The sequence below is a fragment of the Planococcus citri genome, chromosome 4 (assembly GCF_950023065.1).
Source record: "Planococcus citri chromosome 4, ihPlaCitr1.1, whole genome shotgun sequence".
In the NCBI taxonomy this organism is placed as follows: Eukaryota; Metazoa; Arthropoda; class Insecta; order Hemiptera; family Pseudococcidae; genus Planococcus; species Planococcus citri.
In genome coordinates, this window is record NC_088680.1 from 39,530,301 (window position 1) to 39,545,590 (window position 15,290).

Sequence of the window (15,290 nt, forward strand, 5' to 3'; positions counted from 1 at the left end):
TTGGAGGCAAACATCTCGAGTTTTCCCTTGCAAAAAAACTTTCTCGACTTTTTTGTTTACATCTAGGTACCTACCTAATTGTGTGAAGTTTTCATAGAATCAGCTCATACAATAGGCTATAATGTTTTTTCTATGGCGGAAAAAAATGATGAAAATCTTTTTAAAAAATTCGATATTTAAGTAGGTACCTATTTTGATTAAGTAGCTGCTGTCTGCTACACTATTATTTCCTGTCCCTACCAAGTTGCATCTTTTTATTGTCGTCTAATGGAATTTTCATCTTTTTATCTGTTACTTTTCTCGAATAGTAAAAGTAAGTATATATATAGCATGTCGATAGAGTATCTCTATACGAGAAAGCATTTAACACGATCTTAAATCTTCTACGAATATTGACTGAAACCGTACGAGTAAAAGTTTGATAAAACGACGAAAAATAGTGGAAAAAAGCTCGTAAACAGCGATCCGGATTTCCCGTTCGCTACCGTTAGTAATTCTATTTCCGTCGTTCTTAAAATCCGGAAACTTTTAAGCTAGACATTACTTTGCGAAGCTGTCGTAATTCCGACCCTACGCGGATTGTAAAAACCACCCTTATTGCCGAAAACGTACGTATATGAGATCGAGAGTATACATGAGCCGACGACTCTACGTCCCCGGCTTCTATTTAATTATAAAGTCGTCGTGAGTTCTTGGCCGACGAGACGATGCTGCAAGATTTTCGGTAAATTTGCTATTCTGTTTCAAACGCACCCTTCTCACGTCCTCCCTTCTGTTAGTGGTATACTTTTGTCGGGGGTTAAATCACTCTTGAAATATCATTATGTAGATTAGTGTTTATAGTATCAACGATCGCGTCTCGTAATGTGACGGAGTTAAAGGAGTGGTTTGAAAACGATGAAGAAAAATAGCATACGAGGGCAACGAATTCGCCAAATTTGCCCGTTTATTCGCTGCCATCTCGCATCGTTGCCTTTTATTTAGGCTGCGGAATTCGCGGGTTAAGTTGATTACGATGTTTTGGTTTCGCTGTGGGTGGTAACGATGCATTACGCTCTTTGATTAAAAATACTCTTGATTAATTTTACCGAGGGGGTTATTGCGGCGCACGCGGGTGTATTTTGTACCCGCAAATGTTACCGAATTTATTGACCGATGGTTTTTTCTGCGCCATGGTTAAAGGTCTCGATGGGGATGCTGCCGAGTGCCGAGGGTGAATTTTTACTACGTTTAATTATCAACGTGCTGTACTATATTGTGTAGATGAACGAGTAGATAAGGTATTTTATTTTCTACTTGTTTGTTTTTGTGAAGTATTAAAGTGAGGTGAGATTATTTTGATTTTGGCGGGCTGAGGTTAAGGACATTTTTTCGCATTGGATTTCGGAAAAATACAAGAAGGTAGTCATTTGTGCTTTAAGAGGAGAAGGGGAGTCAATTGATGTTTGAGGATAAGGACAGGTCATAATAGATGAAAAATTTCCAGATAAAAAGTTGTCTTGTAGAAAAAAGTCTTTCAAAAATTTAGAAATTGTCTTCAAGTGCTTCCATTTGTACAGTTTGAAGTAAAAAACGATAATTAAAAAAAAAAATAAAAGTTTTAAAACACAATCGATCCCTTGCAATCAAATTTTTTCGTCTTCAGCTGATCTGAAGCTCTATAATATGTTTATGATCTTCTCTGTTATTTTCATGTTCTTTTTTCAGGCACTGTAAGATAGATTCATAGGTAATAAAAAATTCGATTTTCTCCTTCTTTCATCTGAAATTCAAGTTTCAAATTTTGAAAAAGCCAAATTAATTAAAAATCGTCAAAATTTACCCCCCCCCCCCAATATCGTCCATGAATCTACATATTCCATATGCATACCTACTCTATAAATGGTGCACTTTCAAATTTCAAACTCCCAAACTGTTCATCTATTTACTCTGCTGAACTCACTGCTATCTATCATTGCCTCTGTGATATACTCACCTCCAAAGTAGATAACAAACATTGTTTGATCCAGAGTGATTCCTTAAGTTCATTGATTTCTATACAAAACCTATTTTTTGATCACTCTATAGTTCAAAATATTCTTAAAAAACTATTTGAGCTTAAAAATTCCCACTTTATTATTCAGTTTATGTATGTTCCCAGCCACATTGGAATAACTGGAAACGAAACTGTTGATACTTATGCAAAATCTGCAACTACTCTTTCCCCCCTTGCCATCATCACAGCTGACGACATCAAATCTTTTCTCAATACCTACATGAATTGGTAAAATTTCTGGTCCCAACAAACAGCCAACAAGCTCTTTCAACATAAAAAATCAGTTCATCCTTGGAAAAATCTTTTCCACTTGAATAGACTTGAAGAAGTTATCTTGACAAGACTGAGAATTGGACACACCAAAATCACACATAACCATCTTTACCTAAAAGCCCCTAAGCCCTCATGTCAATTTTGCTCATATGAACCCATATCTGTTCAACACCTATGTGTACTATTCTATTGTCCCCAATTACACCAAGATCGATTATCTCTCCAAATACACCCTATTGACAAAAATTGTGCATACAACATGCTGAAATGCATGCTTTTTTGCATATCACACACATGCGTGAATTTGGACTTTTTCAAAAAAATCACATGCTATTTAGCCAGTGAATAGCATGCTTAAAAGTAAACCAAAAGTACGTATGCAGAAATTTTAGCAGAAAAGTAGCTCAAACTCACAGGCAATACTACCTACCAATTAATTGTGAATTTTAAGACATTTTGATAGATAATTTTTTCAAAAAAATTGGAAAAAAATTTTAAACATTCCAGCGCGTGCGGGGAATGATCCCTGCTAACTGCGATGTGCGGCCACTTCACTCACTCAGCCACCTCGCAGCTTATTAGATTAGAGGTTATTTTCCATAAATGTTATCAATTTTTGGACTTGGAAAAATTTTTACTCACTGGTGCATTTTAGAAAATACTTGGTTGCTAATAGACTGCTTCTGTTTAGCATGCGAAAATGTACATTTTTAACGCGATAATGCACGCTTCTACACCAGTCCAAAATCACGCACTGTTATGCATGCTTTTCAGCATAATTTTGTCAATAGGGTAGTGGGACCGTGATAACTCAAAACTCTTCAACTCAAAAACCTCTATTAGCCGAACCAACCTCCATTTACCTACTTGGAATCTCTGTAACACTCAATGCTAACTTTACTCGGATAAGTCGAAATCGACTACACAAACCAGCCGTAACCCGACGCCAAAATTTTGCCGAAATAGCGAGAAAGCCTCTATAAGTCAAACGTTGTCAGACGTTTACCTCTATAACTCGAATATTTCAATTCATACTTCTATGCACTTACCTATCTCAGTTGTAACTCGAAGCTAAACTTTTTCCAAAAATAGTGAGAAAGCCTCTATAAGTCGTACATTGTCTGGTGTTTACCTCTATAACTCGAATATTTCAATTCATACTTCTATCTTTTATGCACTTACATATCTCTCAATTCATTCATTTCATAAGACCTCTATAACTCAAACACTCCCAAAATCTTACCTGCATAACTCAAAACTGATTATCTCAAAAACCTCTATAAGCTGAATGAATGACCATTCCCCTTGGATTTTGAGTTATCGAGGTTCCACTGTAGATGAAAACTCTTTCTCCATTCCTGACAGCCCCTCCGAAATATAAAAATTCATTACTCTTGTTAAAAAACACAACCTGACAAATTCAATATAATCTGACGTAGGGTGTAATAATCTAGTACCTATCTAATTATAAACACCCCAAAAAAAAATTTGAGGTGGTTGATAGGAATTTTCTGGGCGATGGATTCTCGGATTGAGCTAAAGAGGTAGATAGGTACCTACCAAATTTTCAGGTGTTTCAATGAAATTTTCACCCTTTGGGTAAGAAAAAATCTGAAAATATCCAATGAACATTTTCGAGACTTTTTGGCAGCTCCAGAGATTTTATTTGATTTGTCTGGCTGGAATTTTACTGGAATGACGGATGTTAGAAAATCAAATTTTCAGCATCTTTAAAATTTTTCGTGCCTTTGCAGAGATTTGAAAATTATTGAGGATGTTGAAATCTCCTTCACGCTCTCAATTTGACTAGAAGTAATGAAATTTTGTTTCAGAAGGTTAAGGTCATAACAAATTTTTACAAATTCAACAGTAAAAAATATTTAATGATTTTTAAATCTTTAGAAATTTTTCAAAAATCGAAAAATAAACAGCTTTTGGAATGGATTTTTGTTCTCAAAATTTAAGTTATCATTGAAATTGGAGCTGAAAATCTCAGCTGGTTTTCTGGCAATCATTTTGGAAAATTTGCTGGTATATATGACGAGTATTTTTGTAATGTGTTAAAATCACTAAAAAACTATGTAGATGCATGAATACCTAATGTCGTTAAATGAACTTGAAAAGAATTGGATATTTTTGTCGAAGATAAAAAAAAGTAAGTAGGTAGGTAAGTATTTAGGTACCGAGTACAAAAAAAAAAAAACTGAAAAAATCATTGATTTTTCTATTTCGGCAGCTTAAAAAAATGATTTGGTAGGTATCTATTCAAACTTTTCCTCCAAAATGATGACCAAAACTTGAAAAAAAAAAAAAATTATGGTAGAACCGTTCTTATCGTTTTTTTCAAGTTTTCGAAACTTGCACAAAATATTTTAAAGTGAGATTATCTTAGTAATTATTTGTCTATTACTTATTTTTTCAAAGTTCTTAAAAGTCAAATTTACCTAATACCTGAATGTCTGCTCTGAATGTAACTTAAAATGTCAGTTTTTCAAAAAGTTTTGCAAAATGGCAAACATATAGGTATGAAATTATTGATTTTTGACTATTCAATCTACACCATTATATTTTGAGATTCACTTTGAACGTGAGTAAGAAAAATTGTACTTTCTATGGGCCCCATTTTTCCAAAATATGGCTCGTGATATGCTCAGAAATGTGCCGTTAGGCAGCTGCAACTCTAAGAATTCCTTATTCATGTTACTGGGTTTTTGGCTTTTGGAAGTCATTTTTGGCAAGCATGAGAAAAGGTGTATTTTTTGAGACTCAGAAATTTGAAAAAAAATCTTTAAAATCTCCGAATGTTGAAAATGGGCAGCTTAACTCTGAGAATGTTCTATTTTGATGATATCTCAAGGATCTGTTTTGAGAGGTACTTTGACTTGAGAAATAAAGTTACACTTGTAGTGCTCAAATTTTATTTTTTCCTTAATAGGTACCTGGCATACTTACCCACTTACTTACCTACCTTTTGTAGTAAATACTTGTTGGTCATTTGTTTCTTACATACGTAGACATGAAAAAATAAAAAATCTCAAAAACCATCAGAAAATCAACCCGCGTCTAATTCTATGTAATCAAAAATGTCTCATAAATTCGAACAATTGAGCCCATTTCTCAATAAACGAAAACAGTTCAAAGAAAAAATTCGTCAAAAAACGATAAAAAAAGGTCAAACAAATAATATTTGAAATCTATATAATCTACATCTACGTTTATTCGCTTAAAACTGTTGTCGAAAGTTATGTACTTGTAAGTATTTAAATCGAATGATTCAATTAAAATTAGCTTACCCTAAAAATCGTATCAACACCGAGGGTGAAATGAAGAGCTAGGGTAAAGCCGTCAATGCTTGTAGTCTATTACGAGTCTTTAGTTAACCTCCTGCTGATTTAGTAATCATATCAATCTCCGACCAGGCGCTCTGTATGAGATTTGATCCACATTGCTTGTAACAAAAGACCCTTTTTACTATAACAACGCCGTCGCTGGTTTTTCTAATCGAGCGTAATATCAACTTCAGTTTGTTTTCATCGCGATGCGTACAATAATCCTTATCCATATTGAATGTTACCACTTTAACAGCTACACGATATACTCGTATACTCGAATTTAGATACCCATAGAATGACACGTTAAATAACCTTACCTCATCTCATCTCCTCAATGAAATTCTTTTCCAAACAGTCAACTTTGTAGATAAAACAAACCGCATAGTTTACCAGAGTAAAAAGTTCTCTTAGCATAGGTAATTAATTACTTGATGCAGGAAACATTAATTTTCAAACAGAAAAAAGGGTAACGCCTACCGCAATTCTTTGACGATTTATATTTATCTCTCTTTCTCGGTAGCGAAAAAAATTTCATATTAAAATTTTTTCTAAACACGTTAAACTTAGACCTGGCAAATGGTTAAAGAATTTTAATGTTGAGTAGGTATGTACCATACTTTCTAAAATAACATCGTAGGTATACGTATGTAAACAATATTAACATACTCACTTTTTTCACTATAGGCCAAGTATAAATGTCACACAAACATAAAGGTGCAGTTTGCAAATAAAATGAAACTGTTCAACTCAAATCATAAGCAGCATCCTTGTGCGTTGTTCGTAAGGCTCTTTGGTGAATAAAATAACTTAAGGGGGTGGAAATTCACGCAAAAGTAGAAAAATAACGACAGAATTAATGTTGTGTATTTTTTTTTAAATACCCAATGTAAAATTTAAGTACATACTTATGCTCGTGGAGAACTCAGCTGGTATTATGGTACATACAATATTGTTAACATGTATCTAAAATTGATTTAATGCATGTTTTAATGATCGTTGAATAAATTTTATCATCTGACTTTACAACGTAGGTAGGTACCTACAAATAATTGTTATGGCCATAAATCGCAGTTTTTATTTCGAATATTATTGTATAATAGTTGTCGTACCATTAATCTTACTCGTCTCGACCGTTGCAACTTTATAAAAATAAAACTTTTTTTTTTTAATTTACAAAATTGCAACATTGAATTGGGTACGTATTAAAACCTGAAAAAATTGATTGAATAAACTAACCCGGATTTTTTCCAAACACGTTGGCGTAAATTTGGAAACCTATAAACAATGGTGTAATGAGAACTGCAGCTAGACAAGTTGTAGGCGCATAACAAAACCATTATTATTACGAGGTTATTCAACGAATACGTTTTAGAGTAACTCTTCCAACATGTACTTCCAGGTACCTATTACTTATGTACATATAATCTTATTCTACGAATTAAATATACGCAAATAATTTTTACCAAGTTGGCTGAACAAATTATTATACTTATGCGAAAGATCACAAAATCATTACACATTTGAATATAAAAATGTCTATAATATGTATATTTTTTCTTTATTGTAGATAATATAAAGACATTAGGAAGTTTAGGTAGTTCATAACTGATCTATGACTGTTTTACCTACCAACTATTAGGTAAATTATTAGTTATCAACACGTGCCATATTGATTAGTGGAAAACAAATACTTATTACGAAATTATACTTTTTATGATACGATTAGTTCCGTTTGCGTTAAAACCCATGGATTACATCCGAGTTTAGATGCATTATTCCGAATGGAAATAAGTAGGTAGATATCATATTCACATTAGTCAGTATACTGTGACAATGACAAGCCAATAATTCAAAATAAAACGGGGAGAATTTGGCGTGATGTTTAAATAGAATAGTACCTATATACGAAAGAAAGAACACGAGATCTTTTTCAAACTATTTTTCATGAACATACAGCACATACAGCAGCATAACGTGTGGTGGATGTTATTTTATTTTTGAGTAAAAAAAAGAAAAAAAAATAGAATTAGTTTTGGTATAGGATTAATAATGGTTATAAATTGATATTAAAATGTACCAATTCGCTACTTTGAAAAAATTACCTAAAAATTTATAAAATTAATAAAATAATTTGAAGTTATAACCTAACTCTTAAAAAAAAGTTGAATCGTGTTAAAAATTGCTTACAGTTGGGTAATATTTTTCTCATTTTTTTAAGTATATCTATTAAAAAAAAAAACTTTTTAAAAATTGTAAGTAGGTATTACTATGTATTGCTTTCTCATTTCCTAATTTTGATTAGTATGTAAAATCATTAAAAAAATTACCTACTGGACTAAATTTCATTTTTTTTTCAGTTTGACGAGTAACTTAAAAAAAAAATTAATTTGTTTTATAAATAGGAATTTAGTACATGGGTATGAGTAGAATCAGGTACTATCAAAGTACTCGTAGAAAAACCGATGTTGGAATTTGTATTCTCCACCTTCCAAACAGATTTGGAGCAACGTTACAGCCATCCTGGAGCCTTCATCGAAATTCTGAATTTGCAGTTTTAGAAAAACTTACAAACTCAGATCAATTTTGACATCGATATGTATGTTTTTTACATCGAGAGTCTTTCTGAAATTTACGTGATGCTTGAAAACTTGGAAAAAATGTAAGTCATTTCCATATTTACAGTAAGTAAGTAAGTAGGTAAGTACATCTGAATTTAGATTTTTCCCCTGATTTTTATAAAACACTTGAAAAAAATTAAATGAATTCTTGACGCTATGTCAGACTTCCAAAATTGTCAAGAAGAAGGATTACCAATCTGAGTTTTAAGAATTTGAAAAATATGCAATTATTTTCTTTTTGTTGAGTGATTTTTCACCGATATCTCACAAGGGAACCGCTTGAGGTGTTAGCCTCCGATTTGAACGGGACTGCGATTTTTGGAAAGAGCATGTTCTAAAACCCCCAAATCCAAATTTTCAGCTGCCCAAGTTCATTTTTCGATTTTTGGCGAATTTTTGAAACTATTTTGGTGATTTATTATGCTTTTTTTAAAATTTCGCCATTTCCAGCCATTCTGGAGCCTCCAGCGCTATTTTACAATTTCTCCAGAATTTTGAATTTGCTCCAGAAGGCGTGAATATGAAGTTGGGCAGCTAAAAATCGAGTTGTGTGTTATACTCGATCTGTTTAACAAGTTTATTCACATTTGAGTTGGTTTCGGAAAGAACACCTCAAGAGTGGTTTTTTGACCAGTTTTTTTCAAATAAAAAATCCAAAAAAATCAAAAGTTTTCCGTTTATGAGGAAATTTTTGAAACTTGCGCGAATCGCTGTATTTCGTCCATTGGGTCATTCCATGTCAATTCGACCAACGTTTTTGGGTCATGTCTTTCGATTTCGCTCAAATTTTTTTTACAATATCTACCCACCCAGTAAGTAAGAAACCCGCAATCAGTTTGGTCCCAGCCCACTAAGGGGGTGGGTGGGGGGCTTCCATCATTTTCACATTGTCTCGAGATACTCAACTTCAGCAGCGTGTTCCTCCAAAACTATGATACTTTGATCAAAACTGATTTCACAGTTCGAAGGGGTATTGAATTTTGAACTTTTAAAGCATTTTGAAATTTTCAAAAGTTGAAAGTTGAACTTTCAAATTGGAAGTTCAAATTTCGAAATGGCGCTGTAACTGGGAGCTACCATTTAAAATTCTGAAAAAATGTCCATAGATGTACCTTTTGATGCTTTTTTGAAATATTCAATTTCGAGATTGGATCTCTCAATGGAAGGGAGCACCCCCTCCCTCAATTTTGGACAAAACTATCGAAAAAAAATCTGGGGCATGTGATATATCGAATGGCATGTTTTTGGTGACGCTAAACACGAATATGACGTCAGAATTTTGATTGGACCCATCCACGGTCCCCAGCACCTCCCCAAGGGGGGTAACCTAAAAAAATGGTTTCAATCGTGTGACATATGAAATAATATGTTTTCGATATCGGTGAACACGAATATAGCCTTGGTTTTTCAAATTGACCTCACCCATGGCTCCCAGAACCTACCCCAGTTGGTAAAAGTAAAAAAAAATTGCTAGAGGCCGTGAATGGGGTCCAACCAAAAATTTGACGTCATATTCGTGTTCAGCGTCACCAAAAACATACTATTTGATGTGTCGCACGAAAAAACTCCATTTTGAACTTTTACCCCATTTGGGGAGGTTTTGGGGGCCGTGGATGGGGTCCAATCAAAAATCTAACGTCATATTCGTGTTCAGCATTACCAAAAACATGCAATTCGATATATCATATGCCCTAGATTTTTTTTCGAAAGTTTTGCCCAAAATTGGGGGTGGGGGTGCTCCCTCTCCATCAAGAGATACCATCTCGAAACTGGAATATTTCAAAAAAACATCAAAAGGTACATCTATGAAAATTTTTTCAGAATTTTAAATGGTAGCTCCCACTTACAGCGCTATTTTGAAATTTAAACTTTGAATTTGAAAGTTCAACTCTCAACTTTCGAAAATTCCAAAATGCTTAAGAAGTTCAAAATTCACACTTTTTCGAACTGTGAAATTAGTTTTGATCAAAGTACAATAGTTTTGAAGGAATGCGCTGCTGAAGTTGAGTACCTCGAGACAATGTGAAAGTGATGGAAGCCCCCCCCCCACCCGCCCCCTTAGGGGGCTGGGACCAAACTGAATACGGGTTTCTTACTTACTGTGTGGGTAGATATTGTAAAAAAATTGAGCGAAATCGAAAGACATGACTTCCAAAATCGCATTTTTTTGGTCGAATTGAAATGGAATGACCCTATTACTAACCTCCCGAAACCAAATTCCGCCATTTCCCACCGATCTGGAGCGTTCAGCGCTTCTTATCAATTTCTCCAGAATTTTCGATTTCTCCAAAATTTTGAATTTGCTCCAGAAGGCATGAATATGAAATTGGGCAGCTAAAAATCGAGTTGTGTGTTATACTCGATCTGTTTATAACAAGTTTATCCACATTTGAATCGGTTTTGGGTGTGACACCTTAACGGTGGTTTTTTGACCATTTCCCCCAATTTTCTTGCAATTATTTCTTTCATCAATTTTCTTGTTACCTATTCATCAGTAATTTTCAAACACATTCTTTATCTCCAGTCATTTTTTACCAACTTCTTTCCAGCGATTTTGTGAAACTGATTTTCTATCCATTTTTCAATCCAATTTCCTCTTTGCTACATCTGGTGATTTCTTAAAACCAATTTTCCAATGACTACTTTATCGCGCGGTTTCCCCGTATTTGTTCAGAATACCGATTTCGAACTACCAATGTAGTATGTATACTTATACCTGTTATTTTTCAATTTTTTTTCATGTTTTTTTTTTTTTAACTAAATTTATAGTCATTTTTTGAACTATTTTTTTAGAAAATTTTAAAACAATTTTTTAGGGATCACTCTCCTCAGATTTTGTTGTATTTTCTTTCATCAATTTTTTAGCAATTTCTTCTCAATTTCCCAGTGATTTCATCAATAAACTTTCAAGAGAGGTGAGCATATCCACGATCTACGTAGAAATAAATTTCTTCAAAGACATCAGAGGGACATTTTCATCTATAAATGTTAGGTATGTATTCTTCATAATATGCTTTGTTTAATTACCGAGGAACATAATATCTACAAATACATTTTATTTCATCACTTTCAATAAACTTGATCTAGATGTTTATTCTTGGGTACATAAATATTTTATATTGGAAAAATACTTACTTATATCGTGCCTAAAACGAATAAAATTTCAATGCTATCTAACAATGTGATTAGGCAGGTAATTAATTGTAACTAATAAGTAATAAGTATTTATACTTAGTTACGCATTGTTCGTGAGTGTGGATGTGTAAGTCTAGGTACGAGTAGGTATAGGTAATGAGTAATATGTACTAGGTACGTGAAGTGTAAATTATGGAAGTTTTCCCACAATGGAATTTTTGAGCTTACACTCTTCGATTTGAACGCTACAAAGCTAGATTTTAATAGCTAGAGCATATCTTAAAACCTTCGATCGTAGGTAAGATGGTACCCAGCTTTATTTTGTGAGTTTTTGACAAAATCGAACAAAATTTAAGAAAGCTGTGGCGAGAGGGATTTTTACACCTTGTTTGTGAAGTATTTTGAACAAAGTTAATCAATGTTCATAATTTCTTCAATTTGACTCCTATACATCAACTTCTACTAGTGTAAGCCATTCTGGAGCCTCCAGCGTTTTTGTAAATAATTTTCTCCAAAAAATTTAAATCGCTCTAGAAGGGCCAAAAATGAACTCGTTTTAGGTATGTTTATCACGACATTGTAGGAGTGTGTGTTCAAAAGTGAATTTTTGATCTTCCTTGCAACAGCTTTTCTCAATTTTTTTGGTACCTACTTTTAAAAAGGGTGGCATTTATCGGCACGACAGATTAAATGATTTGAACGACCAAAAAAAAGTGTTTTGCACGACAGATGCTAACGACCAAAACCACTTTTTTAACGACGGAAACCGTTTTCAACCATTGCACGACAACAAAAATTCAAGTGCATGCCAAAAAAATCAAGTGAACGCCAGCGTATGCCCGACAAATTGAATGAAATGCATCGACGACTTTAGAAAATGAACGACGACATAATGATAAAAGCGACGAATTTATTCACAAAACTAAAATTTCCAAAAACGGTTGGTGTTGGTTTCGAACCGATCTGAAGCCTCCCCCTCCAGTGGATTTTCCAATAAAAACTTCCTAAAGCTAAAAAAAGGTAAAAATGAAATTCAGCATTTATAAAGGCACATTAGGTATCTACATATCTTTAAATTCTTTTTGAGCCGGTTCAAATCCAAAATTTTCTCCAACGATCATTTTTTTTTTAAATTGGAAAATTAAAAACCAAGATGAGAGGCACTAGGAGTCCTTAAAGTAGCTTTTATTCACACTTGAGAATTTTTTTGCAATTTTTGTTGGCTTCCACTCCATTTATAGTTGTTACCTACTGTTCTTTTTTTTTGGAAAAAAAACGCTGAAACGTGTAAGCATCTATTTTCCGACAAAATTGAACATATTGGGGGGCGGAGGGGGTGGTATCGCAAAATTCTAAACTTCAAAATAAGTTCAGCCACATTGTGCTACTTTGATATGAAATTGTTTTGAATTTCGATTAAAATTCCTATTTGATAATTAGGTACCTTGTAAGTAAAAAATGACATTAAAAACTGTTTTCGCTGCAATTTTTTTCAAATTTTTAAATCGTAGCTTTCGATTTTATTTTCATTGCAAAAAGTCAAACTTTATTCACAAATACTGCCCCATTCATGTTCATTAATTAAACGACAGGTGAAAAATTTGCGTTGTCGGGCAATTTAAATAATTTCGTCGGGCTTTTCCATGTTCGTCGTGCATTCCCTTTTTCGCGGCGTGAATTTCCTATGCTTGTCGTTCGAGGTCTGTCGTTCAATGCTGTCGTTTTAATGACCAAAACTGTCGTTAAATCGCTGTCGTTCAAAAACACGATTTCGTCGTGGGATTTTTCTGTCGTGCAATTCACTTATTCTGTCGTTCAATTAAAGTTCTCCCTTTTAAAAATTCTCAGAAATCCAAAAATGAACTTGAAATTTTGGGTACCTTGTGTAGGTACGAAGATCTTAGGACATATTCGCTTTTGATCGAGCTTGGTTTCGTTCAAATCGGGGACGGTGAGATCAAAAGGCTCCCTTGTCAGATAGATACGTAAGTATAAGTATCTATGTAATTCAGTAAGTATCCTATCAGATGATGGAGCTGTACCAATTATGAGTCTGACCTTGCTTACCATATTAAACGCACAATTGAGTTATTAGGTACTTACCTACTTAATAGTCGAAGCTGATCTCCAATTGCAATGGATTGAACTTGAATATAGGCAAACGATGTGTCTCCAAAAATTAACAAATTTTCTTTGAATAATTTAATACATATATATCATATCTACATGATGACACAATAATACCAACTCCATATAGCCACCAAAGTGCGCTTACCTCTGTCGATGAGATAAAATACCAAGCAAATACCTACCCGAAAGGTCAAACGATCACTTAAGATTTACCCCTAATTAGGAAGTACATAACACTAGGATGAATAATTCAATAGAATGGTCTATTGTTCGTTTGGTGATCGGCTATTCGAATGATTGCGGCAGAAATTAATTTCGACAAAATATCGCATCGTCGTCGTCGTGTGCACGAAGACCAAGAGTACAGACTAAAGTGGCTTCTAATATGCTTCGTCATATTATATCGTTCTCTCAACAGAGATCCTGCCGAGTACGAGAAAAAACACAATGTTTTATGCTCCGTCATTTAGATCTAACACCTTATGCCCCCTGAGGCTTAAACACGTGCTTTAAGTAAATAACTGTCAAGACTCGATCATATTATACAAGGTACCTATAAGCTAGAGAGGTACTAAAAAGCCAATACCGATGTAAAAAGTCTTCTCGTTGCGCGCAGGTTTATAATTAAAAAAAAGGCAAAAAAAAAAAAAGTAAAACCGCCTTCTTTGATGTCGAATAAAAAAATATCCACGTTAAGGGGTTTTTCTTCCATTTCGAAAATTTGCCAATCGAAACACGTGACTTGTGACGTCATTGCTTAACGAGCGCGTTTCAAAATGAAAACTTGAATTAAAATTAGTCTCTCTATTGTGCTGAAACTTCAAAAGATACTTTTTACACGGTTAATCTTCAAAAGATATGTAAATAAGGTAGCTGCGTTATTCGTGATAAATGGAGCGTAATTCGTTATGAACCAGTTTTTTTCCTTTCTATACTCTTTAGATTATTTGGAAAACTTTTCGTCTTTTTTTCTCTCTTTTTCGGATAAAAAGACAAAACTAAATTGCGAAAAATTTTAAAATTCGCGTCATTTTTCGAGCGTAACTTTAACATACCAGTACCTAACCGAACAGTGAGTTTCCTTCACAGTATATAAATGCTCGTTAATTTTCACGCATCATAAACGTTTCCTTTCTTGAGATTGAACGTGACGGATTTCACACGTTGCCGCCTTTCCATCCTATAAATGTCAGAATGTACTTATATTTTACGGGTAATGAATATTTATGCCATTTTTTATCCCTATATTAATCCCTGTGTTCCTTGCGATGAAAAACAAAGCCCACCATAGTATATTACTTAACTGTTAGGTAAAGTGCGTGAATACCGACGAGTGTACAGATTGCAGAGCGAGCCGAAGGCGAGCGCTGTAATGTACACGAGTCGGTGTTCTTGCACTTTGCCGAACAGTTAAGTAAGATACTTTACTTAATAGATGCTGGTAAAAGTATCAGTGCTACACTGATTCAACATTTTCTCAACATAATCGAAATTTTGAACGCGCTAAATGCAAAACAGTAAGATGTTCGGTATTTAGCAGATTGGCACATGATTTACTTCTGTTCTGTGGTACAGAGTGAAACTGTGAGGTAAAGTGTCAAAACTGTGGGGTAAAGTCTTAAAACTGTGTGGTAAAGAACTAAAATACTGTATGGTAAAACTCGCCGGTATTGAGCTACTTTTCCCACTGCAAACAGTGTAGTACTGATACATTTTACCAGCACCTATTAAGTAAATGTTGGTACCAAGTATTCTTCCTTAACGAAT